Source organism: Protopterus annectens, chromosome 1.part2 (genome assembly GCF_019279795.1).
Source record: "Protopterus annectens isolate FY-2018-M chromosome 1.part2, PAN1.0, whole genome shotgun sequence".
NCBI lineage: Eukaryota > Metazoa > Chordata > Ceratodontiformes > Protopteridae > Protopterus > Protopterus annectens.
The window spans coordinates 800,558,768-800,576,954 of record NC_056727.1 but is presented as its reverse complement, the minus strand read 5'-3'; positions in this window follow the sequence as shown (position 1 = coordinate 800,576,954).

Sequence of the window (18,187 nt, the reverse complement as noted above, 5' to 3'; positions counted from 1 at the left end):
TTCTTATGGGATCTTGGAGGGGTTGAAGCCACCGACCCAGAAATAGCCTCTGTAAAAGGAGATTTAAGTAGCCCATTCAATATTCATTTATGTTTTCTGTCAATTAACATCCTGTTAGAGAAATTCGTACAAATCCCGCAAGGCGGGTCAACTGTTAAATGAGGCACACCCAAGCAATAGACACACAGGGAATGTGCATCTGAAGTAGGTAATTTATGGCCACAATCTAAATATCTTTTATACCCTGAACTACCTTTTTTATCTGCCATGTTAGAAAGAAAGAAGGAAAAAAACAGAAAAATACCAGCAATGGTACAAGAATTACCCAAAGGTAAGAAGGAAAGAGGGTTTACCAATGATGATAAAAAAAGAAATTACCTTGCAGTAAAAGAAGAGGAAAGGAATTGAAAAGGATTCAAAAAAGGGTAGTCGCTAAATGCAATAAGGTAAGAGATAACTATATAATAACTTTTCTGTCAAAAAGCTGTCTTAGAACTTAGTATGAAGAAAAATATTGTACTTAGCTCAAGGCTCAAGAGAAGTAGCTTGACACGACCAAATGGCGATGCGGCAAATGAAATCTGAGGTAACAGGGAGTGGGGAATTCTGGGTAAGAGTTTAGCTCGAGAGTTTGTAGCTGGCACGAGCTTGGAATATGGCCAGCTCGGTTCCGAGTTCGGAACCGACTACCCACACATAAGGAATGAATGAGGATTAACAATATCAGATCAGTAAATACATTACATAAATGTACAAAGAATAACCCTAGGATTCAATAAAGTGTTTTGTTTTCTACATGCCAGAATAGTCCAGCGACTTCTGCATGGAATATTGCTGCCGAGCGATTCACTAAACAAGGCTGGGGTGTCCACGAGCCTCCTAGCACTATTTTAGCATGGACACCACTGAATAATGCTAATTACCTCATTTGCTGGTGAAAACCATGCAAATGAGGTGTAAATTAGCAATTCAGTAATCAGGCAGACATCTGTGACAGAACAGTGTCTGTTGCAGAAACATATTCAGTTACTGACCATGTACATTTCTGCAAAAATCAAAATGGGGGCATGACAGCTCAAAATAAAGCATGTATTATAATCAGTACGCATGCCAATGGCCAACAAATATGGCTATTGGCATGGAAAAGATTTGCAAAATTATAAAAATCAAAGTTTTTTTTTTTTGGCCGGTTTCAGCCATTTAAGCATAGCGCAGCAGCTCACAAACAAGATTGTGCTGAAAATAAAAAAATGTGAAAAAACAATTTTAAGTAAAATCTGCATTTTGCCATTATAGTGTATAGCATGCAGAATCAAAACAATAACAGGTAACACTGTTTGCTAAGTAAAAATGCGCTGGTGTAGTGGTGTAACAAGGGACTAGGGCAGTGGGGTATGAAAATGACTAAATTTTACTTAATACCAAAATGGGAGACCATTGTCTGGATGCACCTAACCATGTAGGAGCTATAAGGCAGTGGTGTAAGCAGGAGAAGCAGCTGACATAAAAAGGGGTGTGTCATGCTTGGCGTAAGCACATTGGAGCTCCATGGCTTCCATTTGATCTTAACTAAACACAGCTAAGCAAGGGTGCGTGTCTGAGGCTGTATCTACTTATTCCATGAAATATGGAGCATGTTTGCATCAGGGGGGGGGGGGCATTTCTGCTTAAAAGTGTTTAGTGCAGCTAAACAGGTTTGTGTGGTGTGCACCTGCTCTTAAAAAAAAAAAATACCAGAACTGTTTACATTTGGGCAGTTGGTTTGCACGGCACACCATGGGCCTTAGAAAGGGTGGAAATGGGAAGGGAAAAAAATGGGAAATAGCAGAATAAAAGCAATTAATTACAAATAATCTATCTGGCAGGAGGAATGTATCCTAGTCAGCCAATCATACAGGCAGCATCTGCAGCACAACAGTATAAACTATGCAAACACCTTTCAGTCTGTTTTTTCCCACAAACTCTGCACCATTGGTATACACACTCGGGGGAATTTTAACTGGCAAAATGTTAGGGGCTGCTGCTTTGATACATCAGTATGTGCTAGAGGCTGAGGGTGGTGAGGAGGATAATGCTGACAACTGCCCCAGCCTGAGGATGAGGAGAAGAGTGTTCAGACCCAGGGTAACCTACCAGGGGCTACATGATCTGGAGATAGTAAAGCACTACAGGGTGGACAGGGACATACTTCAGCAACTTATCAAGCTGTGCTGGCCTCACCTCAGAACCAGAGCCAACAGAGGGGGACCCATCTCAGTCGATACCAAGGTATGTGTAGCCACTTTCCAAAGACCTACTGGGGACATCATGGGGGTCTCACAGGCATCTGGGTCCAAGGTACTCCACCAGTTCCTAGATGCCATGCTACTACATGCTGGTGAGCACATTTACATCCCCAGCCACCATGAGGAGAGGACCAGCAATATGCACCTCTTCCACCGTGTAGCAGATGCCATAGACTGCATGCACATCCACATCAAGGCACCACCCAGTGAACAGGGTAGGGTATATGTAAACCACAAGGGCTTTCACCCCATCACCTGACAAGTCATGTGCAATGCCCAGGGAATTATCATTAATGTGTGCGCTGGCAGCCCTGGAAGCTATCATGACTCCCACTTCTGGCATTCCTCATAGCTGTACCAGGAATTTGCCAGGGGGGACATCCCATATGGCCATCTAGTTGGGGATGCTGTCTCTGCACTGGAGCCATGGAAAATGACACCCATCAGAAATTCAGACACACCCACTCAAGAACACCATAATGAGGCACACGCACACACCAGGATGATTATAGAGCATGTCTTTGGGATGCTCAAGTCACGGTAGCTCTACCGTGACTTATCTGATGGATCCCTGCAGTACTCTCCAGCTACATGTGCACACATGTTCATAGTATGTGACATGCTACACAATATGATCCTGTGGAAACAACTGCATCATGGACAGCACGGGGAAGGGCAACACAGTCCCCCACCATTGCTAAGGTCCCCACAGGTACAGGGAGACTTTGAGGAGGAATCCCTGAGCCAGCTCCTGTAGGTAGATGAAGGCATGCCCAGAATGCTATGGCCTTGATAAAGAGGCAATGCATAGCACACACACTGACACTGTAGGGACCCAGGGACTGACACCTCTCTCTGACTTGCATACACAGTAAAATGGATGCCACACAATTCACACTACCTGTACCTTACCATGTATAAGCAGTGCAATACGTGCATCCGACATAGGCAGCCCTGAAGCACCATCCTCACAACTGCCGCAGGCCAAAGGTAAGTCAGTCATCTTAACAATAAATGAATGGAGCAGTATGTTGTGGTAGCATATCTATGGTATTGCTGCATGCATGCAAGGAAATTAGTTGGCCTACTGGGATAGCAGCAGACAACTCTCAGCTATGTGGGACACCAGGAAATGTTTGGCCAATACTGGCTAACTCACACTATGCAGTAGTAACCAAGATGACAAATCCCACTGCAGTATATGTGGGGGGCCAACTAACTTGGGGGGTCATGGGTCACAGGCATGGATGTCAGTGTGGGGGTCCCATACTCACCCCTCAGCCTCACCCAGCAAGTCAGCTGTAGAAATCCATAAAGAAATGTCTGGAAAAGTCCCACAAATGGCAACAATGATAAAATATCCCCCTACAGACTTACACAGTGATAGCACAGCAGGTCTTGCAGTTCCAGTAAGGCTATGAAGAGTATGAAGTCTGAAACTCAGAAACAAAAAATCCTTGGAAAGACACCGCTATATATCCAAATGTTTTATTAAAAATCTCTAATAGAACAAGCCAAAACTGCAAAAGGATAAGCGCTTTTGGGTGTTAACCCTTCTTCAAATAAAAACAAGAATGCCATTACACAATTTTAAACACAAAGCCTAACAATGGGCTGTTAATAAAATACCCGCCTATTTTTTAGGGTGGGTTTCATAGGGATGACATCTTTCAAGCCCGGCCTTCTATGAGCCATTAGCTCTATAATCCACTTGGATTCTATTAATTCTGTAAGTTGTTTAATGTCACCCCCTCTATTATTTAGTTTGACATTTACTATTGCCCTAAATGTAAAGTTGTGAGTTGGATTATGTTCTATGTGTCTAAATAAGGCATTATGTGTATCTCGATTCCTGATAGCAGAAAGATGTTGTAAAATCCTTACTTTAAGCATATTGTTTGTTTTTTCCTACATAAAAGCAGGTACAGGATCCACAGTTCACCAAATAAACAATATCTTTAGTTCTGCAAGTGGCCCTAGCCTTCAAAAAGAAGGCTCTACCTGTAACTGGATGTATGAAAGTCGAATCCTTGTTGACATATGCACAAGCCTTACACATTCCACATGGTATACTACCTGCTTGTGATTTAAACATTGATTTAGTAGTGGAACACTCTCCACATAGAATATCTTTCAAATTCTTATTCTTCCTATATCCAAAACTGGGATTTGTGCCTACAATGCTCTTAATTTTGTCATCACTAACTAAAATGTTCCAGTTTTTCTTAACTATCTCACTTATCTCTTTAATATTACTACTGTAAGTAAACATAATTTTATGCTTATAGCTACTTAAACCTTCATTAGAGCATGCAGTATCCTCAGCTTCTAAGCGGTGTAACCAAGGTTTATAACTCTGTCTCCTCTTATTTTTATTTCTATCAACAACCTTATTCACCATGTTATCCTGGTATCCTCTTTCATGTAAAAAACCCTTCAACCTATCCACCTCAGCTTCAAAACAGGGATCATCTGTGCAAATTCTAGAGATCCTCCCTAATTGTCGTTGCACAATATTGGGAAAGGTATAACGTGGATGCATACTATCGAATGACAACAGCGTGTTCTTCCAACAATGCTTCCTGTATAGGCTTGTGGAAAAGCCTTCACTGGTCTGCTCTATATAAACATCTAAAAAATCCAACTTTGTGTAAGAAGATTTCTGAGTAAACCTAAAAAATGTAGTGGTGGAATGTAAGTAAGTAATGAAATCTTCCAACATAGCCTCCCCCCCTCCATAAAATAAAGACAACATCCACAAACCTTTTGTATAACCTAATATATGGCATCCAATCAATATTATTAAAAATGAATTCTTTTTCCCAAAAGAAAAGTACTAGGTTAGCATACGTATTAGCACAGGGTGTGCCCATGGCTACACCCTGTGCTTGCCTATATATCTGTTGCAAACCCAAAAACACATTATTTTCCAAGACCATAGTTAACATGGTTTTTACAAGTTCAATCCTTTGGTCAGCAACTTCCCTATCCTTCAACAATTGACCGATGGCTGCTGTGCCATAGTCATTATTAATGACTGTGAATACATTTTGTACATCAAACATCACCATTAAATAGATATCACTGGAGTTGGCCCTTTGCACTCGTTCCTATATTTATGCCGCTGTCTCCCAATTACTCATGGCTTTGTTCAGATGTCTGACTCTCAGAAGTTGAGAGGTATGGTGCCTAGTAGGACACCAGGTACCTGAAGGTCAGTGTACTGCCAGTTTATAAAAGGCTGCCACCTTTCTGTGTCAGCACTGCCAACATGTCACTGGCCAACAGCTATACCCCTTGAATGACACAGTTTGTCACAGAAGGAGCACAAGTATGCCTTGGACTTCTGTTCTGCTTGTCCTAACATTGCATTTGCCTGCCAAGTATTTGCAAAACAAGAAAGGGATCATTCAAAACAGCACTGGCAGACAGTGGGGAAGCAGACATCATACCCATAAAAGCAAACAAGCAATTACCAAACCGGTCTCCCAACTGTCTATGTTGGCAGAATATGATTAACACCCTGTACCCGTGTGGACCTTTGTCTGACTGTCATATTTGTGCCTGTCCACTTGTCAGTCTGTGACGGTAAGACAGCTAGGCCCACATGTAGCCTCATAATAACATATAGCAACACAAACTGTCTAAGGACCACAGCAAATGGAGTGGTGCAATGATGGACAACTTGGTAAATAGGTACACTCAGAGGTATGAAGTCCACAACCTTGTGTGTGATGTAATTGAATGTACCCTGCTCACATCAGAATTACAAATACATAGCAGCCACTGTGGCCAAAGTCTGTGACTGGACTACAGAAGGACAAAGAGATGCACATAAGGGGAAGGGGAACCACTGGCCAGACAAATGGAGAATGTGTACACCAGAACAAATTGTGCAGTAACACAGGTTCCATGCAGTGTATGGAGTCAGTATGCATCACCTGCAAATACACAACACAAACTCATGTAAGTGGAGGTCTGCAACAAAACATAAACCCAAACAATGGACACCTCAGAGGCAAAATAACATGAGAACTACACAAGCCTACACACCACAGACCATGTAGACTCTACATACCAGGGTCCAGTAAACACTAAGGCCTTACCCCAAACCCCAAACACCTACCCTACACAGATAGGCTAACAGTACTGTCCCTCTACCTAGTGCCATACAGAGTCTGCTGAGGTGACCACTGTCTGGCATACAAAGCAATACAGATCCTGCTTTGATGGGACTGTTGCACATCTGGAACTCAAGGCCCACTCCATCAACCTGTAGGCGCAGCATCAACCTGGACTGTGATGGCACTATGAATTGTTGGTATGTTTTCCACACACTCCATCTGTAGAATATACTCTCTGTCAACAGCAAGCCAAGTGCCTCAGTACTCCTAGTGATGTGCTCCCTGTATAAGTGCACAGGAAACACAAAATACAGTCCTGTGCTTCCACCTGTGTCCCTGCTGGACAGGGGCTCTGTGTGCTGACATGTCGTAACATGGGCTACACTCTCATCTGTGTGGATTATGAGGGCTTCAGGGCAAATGCCCTACTAATGTCATAGCAGACTATCAACCTATACACAACTGTCTGTCAGTGGTTCATCACATTACTCTGCACTGCTCTGCCACTGACATACCTGCAAGTCACAGTGCTATGTGGAATATACTACACATATAATGGACATTTATGCACAGTAGAATGCACTCTGTACCCACACCTATAACTCCCAACCTCTAACAGCAAGACATCTGGACAAGGTCATAAATAAAAGCGAGACAAAGGCCCAATGATAGGCACATGTTGTAAATATTGCCCTTACATACCGAGAAAGCTAGTAGAATAACAGGTTTTGCATTATCAGCAATTGTCTGAAGGTTATGAAGTCTGAAACACTAATGACTGTCATTATTTTGTAATGTTGGTCTTCAATTATATGCAACTAACTTGCCACAAAAACACAAGTTTATGTAGACTGGATGAAACTTCTAGACATACACCTGGACAATCTGCCAAAAAATGTGCAGTTGAGAGGTATGGCCACACCAGGATATGGCTTTTCAGGATAGAAGAATACCACACAAGCAGGAGATCCCCAGCCAGTATATCACCAAGTTGCTGGACTGTTTACACTGCTTCACTAGTCAACTGGTTGTAGCCACACCTCTCAACTGGCCCTTTTGGGCCAGAATGTATATAGTCTGGCTCATAATATTGGTCTGTGCATCATGCATCTTGTATTCCTCTGGTAATTCACTGTGATGATCTGAGGATGTGTGTCACTAGGTAATGACACAATACATTCCATTGTCAAACTTCAGATATGTCAGAAAATGTCTGCTAAAACTAATCCAGTACCTCTAGGAAAGTCCTGTTTACTGTTAAGGGGTATGGCTGTAGCACACAAAACCTCAGACTGGAGTACAACTATCTCTGGAATGGAGTCCTACTCTCACTATAGAAGGTCATACTAGGCATGCTCCTACAGTTAGAGAATCACAGGCCATGTGGGAACCCACATTGGATTATATGACTGTATTGTGTATATATGTCTTTGCATACAGACAGCTATGTACACCTTAACTGTCCCTACATACACCCATCAGACAGGATTACCCTCAGCTAGCTGTAGGTGGCCCATATGTGATATATCTGCATCTGTTGCATGTGATACACAGACATATATAAGGGCAACATATAACAATATGTCAAGCATACACACGCAGACATGGGGAAGAGAGAGAGACAGACAGAGATAGAGAGAGAGACACACAGGGAGACACAGATAGTGAGTCATACACAGGGATACCCTGAATGGCATAGAGTGATGTCCAGCTGTGGACAGTGGCATACTGGTTGTAACCAGTCGCACATGCCATCATGAGGGTGAGCTCCATTCTGTAATAGTACTAAGGTGGGGGTTATAATATCTGCCTTTGTGTGTGTCTGTGTGTCTCTGTAGGTGTAAGTAGTAGGAGGCTGTTCTCACTCAGTACACTTCCCATTGCCCTACTTCACAAGATCTGCTGCTGTCATTTACATTAGAAGTATCATTGGACACCTGCCAGCCTTATAAACTCTGTAACATGTGTGATAAGTGTGTAATACTGCAATGCAAATAACTAGATAGGAAGGGGTTCTAATATCAGTCCTAGCAAATGTAAGTGTGTGTATGTCTGTTTGTTTGTTTATAGATGAAACAATTTTAGGCCATTCCCACCCAGTAAACTTCCCAGTGCCCTACTTTAGCAGTTGTACTGATGTCATTCCCCTAAGAAGTACCGTTGCACAGCCCGTGCCTTATAAGCTCCCTGGCACATGCAATAACTATGTAACAGTACAGTGCAAATAATTAAATAAGTAGGGGTTTTATTCCCAATTCTGGCAAATGTGTGTGTGTGTGTGTGTGTGTGTGTGTGTGTGTGTGTGTGTGTGTGTGTGTGTGTGTGTGTGTGTGTGTGTGTGTGTGTGTGTGTGTCTGCCTGCAAGTGTTCGTAATTGTGTATGTTTGTAGGATAAAGTATTTTGAGGACTTTCCCACCCAGTTCACATCCCAGTGCCCTACTTTAGCAGTCCTGCTGATGTCATTCACCTTAGAAGTACCACTGGGTACTTGTTAGCCCTGTAAGCTCTGTAGTGTGTGTGATAACTGCATACCACTATAGTAGAAATAACTATATAGGTAGGAGTTCTATTTCCAGACTTGGAAAACGTTTCTGTAAGTGTGTATGTTTGTAGGATGAAGTATTTTGAGGACTTTCCTACCCAGTGCCCTACTTTAGTAGTTCTGCTGATGTCATTCACCTTAGAAGTACCTTTGGGCACCTGTCAGCCATATAAGCTCTGTAGTGTGTGCAATAACTGTGTAACACTATAGTACAAATAAATAAATAGGCAGCGTTTCTTTTCCCAGTTCTGGCAAATATGTATGTGTGTTTGTAGGATGAAGTATTTTTTTGGACTTTCCCACCCAGAACACATTCCAGTGCCCTACTTTAGCAGTCCTGATGATGTCATTCCCCTTAGAAGTACATTTAGGCACTTGTCAGCCCTTTAAGCTGTGTAGTGCATGTGATAACTGCATAACACTATAATACAAATAACTAGATAGGCTGGGGTTCTATTCTTAGTTCTGGCAAATGTGTGTGTATAAGTGTATGCACAAGAGTTCATAAGTGTCTATGTTTGTAAGATGAAGTATTTTGAGGACTTTTCCAATTACTACACTTCCCAGTGCCCTATTTTAGCAGTCCCGCTGATATCTTTGTCCTTAAAAGTACCTTTGGACTTTTCCAATTACTACACTTCCCAGTGCCCTATTTTAGCAGTCCTGCTGATGTCTTTGTCCTTAAAAGTACCTTTGGACAGCACTCAGCCTTGTAAGCTCCATGGTGCATGTAATAACTACATAACAGTATAGTACAGATAGCTTGATAGACAGGAGTTCCACACTCAGTTGTGGCAAATGTGTGTGTGTGTGTGTGTGTGTGTGTGTGTGTGTGTGTGTGTGTGTGTGTGTGTGTGTGTGTGTGTGTGTGTGTGTGTGTGTGCGTGTGTGAAAGTGCTTGTAGGTGAGTATGTTTGTAGGGTAATGTATTTTGATGTCCTTCCAACCCAGTACATTTCCCATTATCATGCTTTACAAGGGCTCTTGATGTAATCACCTTAGAAATACCTTGCAACACAGTTAAATCCTATAAGCTCTGTGGCACTTATGATAAATGCATAGCACTGTAGTACACATAGCTAGATAGGTAGGGGTTCTAAACTCAATGTTGGCAACTGTGACAGTGTGTGTGTGTGTGTGTGTGTGTGTGTGTGTGTGTGTGTGTGTGTGTGTGTGTGTGTGTGTGTGTGTGTGTGTGTGTGTGTGTGTGTGTGTGTGTGAGAGAGAGAGAATCACATCATCCATTTGTGTTTGGGTAAGAATCATATCCTCTTGGGTGTGGGGTGTACCATTTTGAGGCCTGTACCACCCAGTACATGTCTCATTGCTCTACTTTACAAGGCCTGATGATGCCATTTATCTTAGATGTACCTGTATACACATGTCAGCTCTCTAACCTCTGTGGCATGTGCAATAACTGTGTAATACTATAGTGGAAATAAGTAAATAGGTAGGGATTCTAATCTCAGTACTGAAAATTATAGTAGTGTGTGTGAAGCTTATCCTCTGTAGTTGTTGTGTGTGTAGGTTATACCATTTTAAGGCCTGTTGACCCCCTACCCATGACATTACTTTAAATACCCTGTTAATAACATCTGCCTCACATGTACCATGTAACTCTATATAGCCCATACCAGTCATCTGTACAGATGTGCATGAGATATCCACGTTTGCAACCTATATGTGGCCATGTCCCCTAACAATGAGCATACCTGTGATATCATTGTCAAATATGTCACAGTTACTATAGTGATACACTTGTTAGCATCAGACATCCTACCTGACTGACACAGCATGCTGATACAAAGTCTGTCTCTCATGCGGGTTTGTAGGAGCGGTAGATGAGACAAATTGCTATGTCTGGTGGGTTATCTCACCAACCATGAAGGCATTCACAAGATTACCCATTGTAAGAGGTTGTGTGTTATGTCCCAGGCATATAATCTATGTGGAGCATGTCATGTGTGCGCAGCACTATAGTACATGCAAGTGGATATGTAGGGTTACCAATATGTCTACTGGCAACTGTGTATGTGTTTCTGTATGCACAGCCCCTGTGGCTGTCTTTAGTGTGTGTGTATGTGATGGCTATACCATTTTGTGCACCTCTTTCACACTGTGAACTCCCTCATTGCCAATCTAGCGTCAGCCCATACAGATGTCATCGACCGTAAAAGCATAGTTACACAGTTTCTAACACCAATCCAATGTGGTGCATGCAATGGTCATATCACTGTGTATTGTACATTAATAGATGGGTAAGCCATCTACTCTGAGAAGTGTCACCTCCATGTGCATGTGTCTTTCAATGCATGTCCCCATGCAGCAGTGTGTGTGTGTGTGTGTGTGTGTGTGTGTGTGTGTGTGTGTGTGTGTGTGTGTGTGTGTCTCAAATGGCTGTAACATGTTAAGGGCCTCTGAACCCACCCTTGGCAATACTAACAGCCCTTGCAATTTTCACCCACTTCAATAGTGGTGGCAAACACTGCCACACTACAGTACCGCTGTGCTATTTGTGTTATGTATCTAGCACTACTGTTCATAAAACTCTGCAGGTAGGGGCTGTGCTCAGCCCTTTCTCAGCTGCCCCATATACAGGACTATGACTCTATGTGCACTACCAGCACAAGAAGCCAGACATGCATATGAGATAGCAGACACATATTTTGGTGATTGTCAGGTTAGACTAACACAGGCTGACCTGTGTCAGGAATGCATACCCCAAACCTGTCACACACAGTACCAGATATACCCTCATCTACTGCATGGAGTGGTCTCAGCCTGGCAACTAGTAGTTTATTGGCCATTTTGGGCTAATTTCTATCTCTTTCATCTACCTGTTTTAAAAACCTGCGTTTGTGCGGTTTGCATGGTTTTGCGCATCGTGCACCTCAGCACAGCACCGTTTAGCTAAGATTAAACTATTCCCGGCTCCACAAAGTCTGCTCTTCAATTTTTTTCTTGGAACGAGTCAGACTTTCAACTTAAGCACTCTAAACAGTTTTTTTTGCAGTCCAGCACTTGCCCAAATCTCTTAGTAAGCACTAATAAATGCTAGCACTATACCCCCTATACTATATAGAAGTACAGGGCTCTCTATTTGTCCCTAACCGAACAATCAGTAAAACTTCACTTTATGTGTGCAGGCATGTCCAAAGGGCAGTTTCAGGTGTACTTTCTAGTCCAGCTTGTGAATCTGGGCATTTTGAGGCAATGCCACAATTGCATCATGTACACAGACAACCCTCTCCTCCTTCCAACAAACACAAATGTATGTGAGATATGCAACTTTACAGCCAGACTGGAGGCCAAGCTCTCTCAACCTAAGACTGGAACAGTCAATCATGAGGAGAAGGAAAACACTTGCACCACACTACCAGTCTCACATAGACCAATCATATCGGCACCGGCCAATAACACACATAAATACACAAAAACATACTCAGAGGCTCTAAATAGAAATCTGCCTAAGCAGCAGACACCTCCAAAGTAGACATCCAAACAACCTCCATCCCCCAACAACAGCCACAAAACACATACTTCACAAAGTCAGTGTGCCATGCAATCATAGCCCTTAAGGCTAAACAATACACCCAATACACTAGTAATAGAAGACTCTATTGTCAGGCACACTGACGTCCCACTCACTAGACTGAACAAGGAAAAGGTTACTGTAAGCTGCCTGTCGGGTGCCAGGATCTGACACATAACACAAGCACTCAGGTCACTCGATAACAGGTACAAATATGACTCTGTCATTGTCTATGTTGGTGTAAACGACCTGAGACATACCTCCCTGGCCTACATGAAAAGAGACATAGAGGAGGTCTCTGATCATGTAGCCCAGGCTGGTATGACCCTGACCCTGAGTAGCATCTTGCCCTCACCAAGAATGATGCCACAGTATAAAGATAAAATGATCGATTGTAACAATTGGCTCAGCTTTTGGTGTTATTCAAAGGGGATCCAGTGTTTGTCAGCCTGGGATGACATGCTCGACAAGCCACGTTGCTTCGCAAGAGATGGCTTGCACCTTTCACCCTTGGGCTTTCGAATACTGGTCAAGGCTCTTGCCAGCCCCATAGTACCTTTTTTAGGCAAGGCTCAAAAGACAAACCCACCTCCGTAAACAACACAAGCAACAAAAAACTGAGGGTAATGCTACTCAATGCCAGAAGTCTAAACCTCAAAATGCACGCACTCGAGGCACTCCTCAGCAAGGATGGAATTGATTTACGTGCAGTAACAGAAACCTGGTTCAAGGCTCCAGAGAGCACCTCAGCACTAATAGGCTATAACTCATACCATACCTTTCGGCCCCAGAACCCAGACTGAAATACAAAAGGCGGTGGAGTATCCATCTTCATCAAGGATTCCCACACCTCCAAGCTTGTAGCACAGCACGAGGCCTCGGAGACCATCCATGTGGAACTAACAGTGGGCAAAACTGCCTTTCAGTTTGTAGCCTGCTACAGATCACCCACCTTGTCTCAAGACCCCCACTCAGCATTCCTGAGAACACTGGAAAATATGAAGATCCTACCCAACACCATGATATTGGGTGATTTCAACTACCCAAACATAGACTGGGAAAACTACTCAAGTATAAACTCCTTTGCCCGATGCTTTCTAGAGTTTATAAAGTCAAACACCCTGGAACAACTGGTTACCACTCCCATGAGAGGTGACAACATATTGGACTTGATCATCACCAATATGGGTGACCAATGTTCCACACCAGAGGTAAACCTGTCGCTGGTAAGATCAGATCATAAACTAATCACACTACACATCCACATTCCTTCCCCGCCCCCAGTCAAGGAAACAACTGTAAAAAACTTTTCAAAAGCAAACTTCACACTTCTCAAGACCGAGGTGGAAATTTTCAAAGCCCCATTAGTAAAGGATAATGCTGCCCAAACCACAGAATCCTTCACAAACACATTCTATGTGCATCTACAGGAATGCATGGATCGAGCCATCCCAAGTAAAACAAAGACTCACTCCTCCAAAATGAGGAAACCAGTCTGGTGGACCCCAGCCATAAATAAGCTGTACAACAGAAGGAGCAAACTACTACATGATAGAGCAAAATCCCAAAAAGGGAAGGCATCCCTAATCAGTACCAGCAAGAAACTACGATCCCTCATAAAATCATCCAAGGCCAACTTCGAACGAAAAATTGCCAAAGAAGCTAAAGATAATCACAAAGCCTTCTTTAGCTATGTCAAGAATCTAAGTGGCAGCACTCAGATCTGCTCTGAGCTAGTGCAAAATGACAAAAAATACACTGAACCAACAGAAATTGCCAACATTGTGGCTAACAGGTTCATTGCAAACTTTACCCCCCTAAAGGGCCCGTGTCCATTCCAGAAGATTGTAGAGCCCCAGACATCACAGACACTCAGGTGAAAACATCCCTTTCCAAAGCCAAGAACACAGCATCAATGGGACTGGATGGCATCCCAGGCTGTGTCCTACACGAGCTCCAAAAGGAACTAACCCCTCACCTAAACTCACTTTTCAAGCTCAGCCTCACCACAGGCTATGTACCCAAAGAATGGCATACAGCAACAGTTATCCCGCTCCACAAAGGTGGTGCAACAATGGATCCCGGTTACTATCGCCCTATAAGCCTGACTAGCTTGGTCTGCAAAGCCATGGAGCGCATCATCATGGAAGATATTAACAAAGACATTGGGAACCTCCAGACACTGGACCCTACCCAATTTGGCTTTGTTAAAGGCAGATCATGCCTCCTAAACCTGGTTGATTTCTTTGAAACAGTTACCAAGGCCATAGATGAGGGAAATGTAGTCCACACAGCCTACCTGGTCCTCGCAAAGGCTTTCAACACCATTCCCCATTCTGGCATTATAGAAAAGCTCACCAGCTTGAACATTAACCCCTATGTCACAAGATGGGTTGCAAACTGGCTCATAGATAGCACTCACATGGTGAGAGTTGCGGGTGCTGTCCTCCTCTGAACCGGTTACAAGTGGAGTCCCTCAGGGCTCAGTCCTGGGACCCCTCCTGTTCAGTATATACTTCTCTGAGGTACAGGCAAGCATGGGAGGACTATGGCTGACCACATTCGCAGATGATTGCAAACTGGGGGCCATAATCGACTCCCCGACTGATACAGACATTATCCAGAAAGGTCTCACGGAGACGAATACCTGGTGTCAGAATCATGGACTTAAGCTAAATACCAAAAAGTGCATAGTCATCCCCTTTGGGAAAATAAAGTGCCCACAAACTATCACATAGGAGGTAATCCACTAAGTACGGAAGATGTAATTAGGGACTTGGGGACCCAATCGATAGCAACCTCTCCTTTGATAACCACATTACCAAAGTGGTTAGAAAATCCTTCTATGTAGCCCACTTAATCACAAAAGGGTTCACATCTAGATCAAGAGAGGTTATTGTGCCCCTCTACTCATCGCTCATCAGACCCATAATAGAGTACAATGCCCCATTTGGGATGTACCTTACTCAACACCTGCAACAGCTGGAAAGACCACAAAAGTACCTCACCAAGAGGATCATGGGCTTCAAACAGATGCCCTATGCAGCCTGGCTGAAGAAACTCCATCTTTACTCGGTTGCTTACCGCCTCCTCAGAGGAGACCTCTGCCTTATGTACAAGGCCATGTCAAACCCTGAATTAATGGACATGCTCCACCTAAGGAAAACCAAATCTCTTAGAACCACATGCTCTAGGGATTTAAACCTCAGCACAGCAATAAATAGGACATGCTGGAGGGATAGATTCCTGTCCCAGAGACTTCCCTCACTCTGGAATAGAATCCCAATCTATATTAGGCAGAGCCCCTCACTGGCTGTCTTCAAGAGAAATCTTGATTAGTGGATGGGAAATTGTAAATATACACCTGGGATCACATCAGTGGCCCTGCTGGACAGAGGCCCAGGAAACTAGTCTAAAAGAGAGGCGAAAGCCAACACATTCTGTCTAGGCTTATAAATGCCCTTGGGCAGATAGCCTAGTACCTACCTATGAACCTATGAACCTATGATGGTTGAGTGAATGAGACAGAAATGGCAGGGGCAACAGGTGCTGATAGCTGAATCTGTTGCAGTTAAAATAGTGCCTAAGCTTGTGAGAGACCTAGTGCCAGTACTCCAGTAACCTCCTCTGTATATGTGAGCCTGTGGTCCTACAGTACACCCTGGAGACATGTACGAAGGCTAGGTGGTTGTCATGTGTATGCATGCAAGGTCACATTGTCTGCCACAATTGCCCCTCACACACTGTTGCATGTAAACACACCTGGTAAACATGTACAAATACTGCTATAACTTGGTTACAAAAAGGTCATTGTGTTTCCACTCATCCTTACTCATCACTGCTATTTTTTCAGCAGGCCCACAGCCTGCAGACACATAGACACCTGGAAAACACCCAGAATACAGTACATGACACTACAGTCAGTCGGCAATACTAACAGCAATGGTGCATCATGGCTAACAAGGTACATACACCTCAATGTGTACCCATAACTACTGCCAGCAGACAGCACCTTACACAGTATGACATTGCTACACTGTACCATAGTCACTCTATGCATCAGACCCATATAAGCATGTCTGTGCATCGATGGTATGGATAACAAGGTTGTGGCACATGTATCATCACATGCATAGGATGTAGTATTGGATTGCTAGAGGCCAATGGTGGGCCATATGGCTGACATCATGTGTGTGTGTGTGTGTGTGTGTGTGTGTGTGTGTGTGTGTGTGTGTGTGTGTGTGTGTGTGTGTGTGTGTGTGTGTGTGTGTGTGTGTGTGTGTGTGTGTGTGTCTGGAGGGGTGGTGTTCACCTGGGCCGTGCAGAAAAGCTGTGCGTGTCTGGTGGTGACTGACCTTTGATAGGGATGTGTGAGTGTTTGTCTGCACATCATCAAGCCATGTGGATGCCCAGCACAGGGCTATTTTGGGCAACTGTGGACCATACATGGCAGGATGTATGGTTCACCATCTCCCAGCAGGGACGCGGGAACTGGTTCTGCCAGGAGTGTCACTGTCACCACCATGCTTAAGGACAGATGCAGTCCTACTCCCTGATGGTGGCTGCTGTCTGCTGGATCTGCATCCCTGATGGGACTGGCCAGGACAACAGGCCTATGGCCTGCTCTGGTGTGGTGTGGACAGCACCCTCTCTTCAGTAGTGCTGTTGGTACTGCCACTATGGTACTGTGAATGTACATGGCCACGTGGGCTCTCAGCTGATCATGTTGCTGACCTACATCCGCCTGTCCGATGCCCTACTCCCACCAAATGCTCAAGCACAGACATTGCACGGTCAAGCAGTGACAATGTGTCACCCCACTGTCTATCTAGGACATAGTCAAGATGATGTATGGCATTACAAATGCCATGGAGGTTGTCAAGCATGGCAGGAAGCACTGCATTCATGATCATGAGCATCTCCTGGTGATGCAGTCAGTATGCAGCTGTGCCTCCATGATGGACCATAACATGCATCTGTTGACACCTGCTGTGGCACTTGTCACGGGGGCTTGACAGGCAACAGTCCTCTGTCAAGCACCCCTGTCTATTTGCATTTGTGTGTGACCTCACCTGCCCTCTGGCTATGGCTGGTGTCTACACTCACACTCACCATAGTCAATACACTAGCCTGTTCCATGTCATGACCCTCCACCTGTCCATTATCCACGGCTGTTGGGGACTGGGTATGTGTGGGCATACTGACTGTGTGCAGGGACATGGTGGGTGAAAGTGGGATACCAAACAATGGCACAGATTCAGGAACTGACAACCCCACCTGTGCCTCATTATGACCACCATCATCATGGGAGTCCACTAAGATACTGACATCAGGTTGTGAGGGGGAAAGACACCAACCCCCTTGTTCAGCTGCGAGGGGAAGACAACATATGTAATTAATACCCTGCAGTATTATGTTTGCCGATACACACACACGCGCACACACACACACACACACACACACACACACACACACACACACACACACACACACACACACACTACTGGTACAGTCTGGCACTGCTTTGACACCTTTGGGCCCTTCAGGGCATGGTGGTTCTGCTTGCTGCAATCTATATCTTTCACAGCTACTGTAAGGCCCACAAGAAAGGGTGGGAAATCCTACTGTGTGATGGGCCTATTAGCAAAATGGTAATTGTGACCAAGACAAAGGCTATTGGAGTGAGCTATACAGTATCACCAA